General features: G+C 37.7%; 1 long non-coding RNA gene across 1 annotated transcript; it reads left to right on the forward strand.

Moving 5' to 3' along the window:
• Positions 1-668: 668 nt before the first annotated feature.
• On the forward strand, positions 669-4,376 carry LOC122230324. Its single transcript, XR_006207379.1, has 3 exons — positions 669-801; positions 3,363-3,446; positions 4,035-4,376. It is a non-coding gene; the product is annotated as an uncharacterized LOC122230324 (long non-coding RNA).
• Positions 4,377-4,913: the final 537 nt, after the last annotated feature.

A 4,913-nucleotide genomic window follows, 5' to 3' on the forward strand; every position in this document is an offset into this window, starting at 1 on the left:
CCCTTCGTAGAGATCTGAGCCACAGTGTGTTTCCTGAGAGTAACGTACGTTATGACGCATGCGGGTAGTGGAGGAGAGACAAAATTTTGAAACGCGCAGAGCAAGAAGGTCGTCTGCAGTCCACAACAAACGTAGAAAATTGTAGGTGTGGGATCCGTTTCTCATAGGTTTCTAGTCACAACAGAACTTGTAGCAGAAATATTCTGAACAAACCCGGTAGCAGGTGCAATTATAAATTCAGCATACTTTGTTCTCCTAGCATTTGTCAGAATCTCTGTGTTTGTAAGTCACAAACTTATGGAATACCAAAAATTAAAAAGAAAAAACAAACAAACAAATATACCTGTAAGTAAAGTCATACTTTACACATCTTAAGAATTCTGAAGTCTGTGGGGCGCCTGGGTGGCTCAGTCGGTTGAGCGTCCGACTTCAGCTCAGGTCACGATCTCGCAGAATGCGAGTTCGAGCCCTGCGTCGGGCTCTGGGCTGATGGCTCAGAGCCTGGAGCCTGCTTCCGATTCTGTGTCTCCCTCTCTCTCTGCCCCTCCCCCATTCATGCCGTGTCTCTCTCTGTCTCAAAAATAAATAAACGTTAAAAAAAAAAATTAAAAAAAAAAAAGAATTCTGAAGTCTGTTTTAGAATCTATGACGTATCTATTGTCCTCACAGTCTGGTGGTTCCTAGTGGAATAGCGTGTAATTTCACCACTGACAAAATAAAACTGGCTAAAGAAACAAGTGTTAGTGTAACAAAAAGTCTACCCACATGAATAATAAGCATTGTGAGCTGTGTAAGAAGGATGTGAGTACACAACTATGTATCTCCAGACAATGGGGTGGCGATGTAAAATCGTTTAAATTGCTCTTGTGTATGTTTTCATTTCCACTTAGTTTTGTCTTTTTTTCAGAATTATTAATTTTGTTATCCAGAATCAAATACATCAGGAAGAAAATATCCTTGTGGAAGCCAAAAACATAACCTGGAGGGAAAAAAAAGAATAAAAATGTTATATATTGATGCTTCTTAATACCTAAGTACTGAAAGTAGAAATTGGCAAAAATCATGAGGATAAGAAGTAGAATTACAGTAGTCTAGAAAATACAAATCATGAAGGTGACAAGAAGAGATAAGGAAGGTGAGGAGAATTAGGACACTGTTAATAGGAAACAAACAGCAAAAGAAAGATAAAATGCTTATAAAGTCAGTTTGTACGGACATCAGAGCATTTAAGAGGCAGGTCCATGACTCCTTCATTTTGATGAATCCATTGACCTAAGTGAGCACCATGATTTTTTATTTTGGCTTGTTACAACAAGAAATAATGTCATTCAACACCACTGAAAGGAAATCAAATGTTTTTTCAAAAACTAGACCCTGATAGCATTTACAGAGAATGAAACAAAATTTATCATATTCAAAAAAGATGCTTCTCAAACAAAAAAAAATGAAGAAAATCGAGAGTAGTCAAAATTGTGCGTGATCCCAGCTACCCGAACCGAAGACCGGAGGTTGCACATGTTATTTTATTTGTAACATACTGTTAGTGAGACCAATGCTACTTAATAACTCAGACTTTCTGGATGAATATATGGAAAGCCTTCAAGACTACCCCACAAAGATTAAGGACCTGTTCACTTGGATTTCATGTAAATAAAGCAAAATATGCGAGGACACTGTCTTAAACACAAGAAAGAATAGAAACTCTTTTGAGTAGCTGCAGTGACGACATTCTTAAGTTAAAGAGACTTGTCCTTCAGCAATTACATGCGAAATTGCAATCTTTAAGTAAGGAAAACGTTAGGAATAATTTCAAGTTAATTGCTGAATTGAATTATTTTTGCACGAGCACTGGGAAATGTCACAATGGACAAGATCTAACTTATTTGCCCAAGATAATGGATCAAAATAATCAGAGACCCTTTTACAATGAAGCAGCGGATAAAATAAATAAACCAGACATCAAGTGTCACTGCACTGTGGTAGATTCTACAGAGGTTATAAACACAGGTTATCGATAATTATTGGAAGTTTCTGTTACGGCAGAAAACCCTCTATGGGATTTTAACCTCTTCACCAACTTATGACTGTATACCTGTGATGTTATTCAACAAAATGAAACTAGTCCTGGACGATTATACTCCATCACTGAACGACATTTTAAAGTTTGTAGGACATAATCTTTGGAGACAGACCTGATCCCCCAGTGCCCAAAGCTGTTTATTACTTCATTATTTTGCAACCTTTATACGTTGTCTCCACAGGTCTTGTCAATGGGGCATTGTAAACCCCTTGCCAGATTTTTGGAGTTTTGTTTGTTGGTCTATTTTAGGAGTCTCAACTGTGATAAGATGGCCTGCACTTTATGAAGCTGTCGTGAAATTTAAAGAACTCTAACATATGGTTTGAATACTTGAAAGCAGACTAAACACACTAAGGTGCAAAAGTTTATTCCAGAATGGTGAAGCTGAAATGCATTATTTACATTTGGAAAGTTATTTTGGGGATATTTTGATCAAATAAGTAAGTGATTACAGAGTCCTGACCTGGATACATATGAAGAATACCTTATTTGTCAACTTTAAGTCTGTTTATTTATTTTTTATTTTTTTAACGTTTATTTATTATTGAGAAACAGAGAGAGACAGAGCGTGAGCATGGGAGGGGCAGAGAGAAGGGGAGACACAGAATCCAAAGCAGGCTCCGGGCTCCGAGCTGTCGGCACAGAGCCCCATACGGGGCTCGAACTCACAAATCACGAGATCATGACCTGAGCTGAAGTCAGACGCTTAACTGACTGAGCCACCCAGGTGCCCCTCTTTAAATCTGTTTATTAAAACATTGGGAAAAACACACATAAGATGAGCCAAAAATGACATAAAAGAACTGAGGGATGTAACTAATATAAATTTTGTTGATACAATAAAAAACTGAGCAAGAATGTTCAGACTGTATTAAAAAATAATTAAATGATGAAAAGTTTTAAACAGAAGTAATGAATAGCTCTTGAACTGTTCGATGAGCCAATTAATGAATGCTGCTGATTGACACGAAATATTGACGCTGTCATTGACATTGCAATGAGAACATTGATGAAAACATTGGAATGAAATCCGTTGATGTGATTTCATGTATGTCATTGATTTAAAACATATGTCAATGTACAAGAGCACATGAAATGCCCTGAAATCACACAGTTAACATAAGAAGAAAGTTTGTCAGAACTTTTCGCAGAAGTGACAAAAATCTAAAAAATTTAAATGGGGCTGCCAGTAACAAATTGTGAAAATGAAATAAAATTGGCCAAATTATAAATAATAAAAATAAGAGTCAATCATGCTAAAGATAAACTATTCTCTCCACAGAAAATGATATGCTGAGATTATTGTCATCCGAAGAGGGAATCAAAACATATAGTAGCCAAATTATGTAGAAAAAGTATTAAGCAGGTGAGTCAGGAAGTTTATTAATAAAACATATTATGTTTTCTGGGAGAGGGGATCTGCTATATTTTTAGCAGCTACTAGCCTTGAAAACATGTAATTTGTTGATTTTATTTTTCCAGGAAAGCATCTAAGTTTACCCATAATTTTGCATTATTTTTCTTAAAAAGAGATCCTCCTATTGCTTAAGTATTAAGTTCTACAAAAACCTGGATCCTCTCTGGATTCTGAGAGTTTGGACAACCTTAGTTCACAGTGGCACATTTCAGACAATTACCCATTTTGGCCCCAGACTTCAGGGAAACCATTTTCAGGGCAGAAGATTTTCTTCAAACGTGCTTTACAAAGTCCAAAAGGAGGAGCTTAGTTCACAGATCTTGTACTGCCTCATTTTCTCCTACCCTGGGCACAACCATGGCTCTGGCTCCTGGTGGCCTCCTCTCCACAATGGGTCAGGAGAGGACATATTTACCTTTAATAGGAAGCTTGTGATGTTTTCACTTGGATGAAAGTACTCTCTTTAATTTGTAGTCTGCTGACTCTCCAACCCAATTGTGAAATGCTTGACTCTTCCTTTCTTCTTTTATCTTGCAGCACCATAGGACCCTGAGATCCTTACCTCAAGGACAAGTGGCTATTATCAGTGCAGGATGTAGAAAAAGCATGCACGTGAAATTAGAAAGCAGTACGAGGGCTTTGAAAAACAAATCCTCAGTTATCCACATATGAATTCATTCATACAGCCTATAGGCTATATGCTGAAAACCTCTTATGTTCCAGAGCAGATGTGAGAAAACCAAAAATAGTATTCAGCTTCGAGCCTTGGTACAAGGAACCAATGACTACAGAGGTCCTGGATTTTGAACAAATGATGTAGTGTGACTAATGAAAGTAACACCAAGGTGTTTGTCCTTTCTGTGTCTCTCTTTTCATTAACCTGCCCTCTTTATTCCTCTAGAAACCCTTCTGGCCAATGAGTCAGAATAATAAGCTAGATTGTATTAAAGTCAACTTGGCTAATCTTGAAATGACATTTCCAGATGCTGCTTCTTTCTCTATTTTGTTTTCAGATATTTGTCCCAACTGCTGTCCCAGCTGAGTAATAGCACCCCCAGGAACCACTATGAAATTTTTGGCTATAAACCAGAGGCAATAATCACACAGATGCAATAGCTTTCTGTGGACCTCTACATGAGTTTCCCCTTTGCGGTTCCACTTTGGTCACTGTGTACCTTGGGGTGTTAGTATCCCCTCCACTTTGTCTCATATCTAGAGTTTCAGGAAAAATGGCGAGTGGCTTTTACCTGATTCTTCAAACTCCCTGTCGGAATTTTCACTTACCTGCTCTGTTCGCAGTTGCAAAAGGTCTAACTCATGTAATAAATCCCTACCCCTTAATACTAATAATGGCGCTGATTCCCTTAGTGAATTCTAACCAATAAATACAGTGATTGGCTCCAGACGTGGTTCCAG

Source organism: Panthera leo, chromosome C2 (assembly GCF_018350215.1).
Source record: "Panthera leo isolate Ple1 chromosome C2, P.leo_Ple1_pat1.1, whole genome shotgun sequence".
Lineage (NCBI taxonomy): Eukaryota > Metazoa > Chordata > Mammalia > Carnivora > Felidae > Panthera > Panthera leo.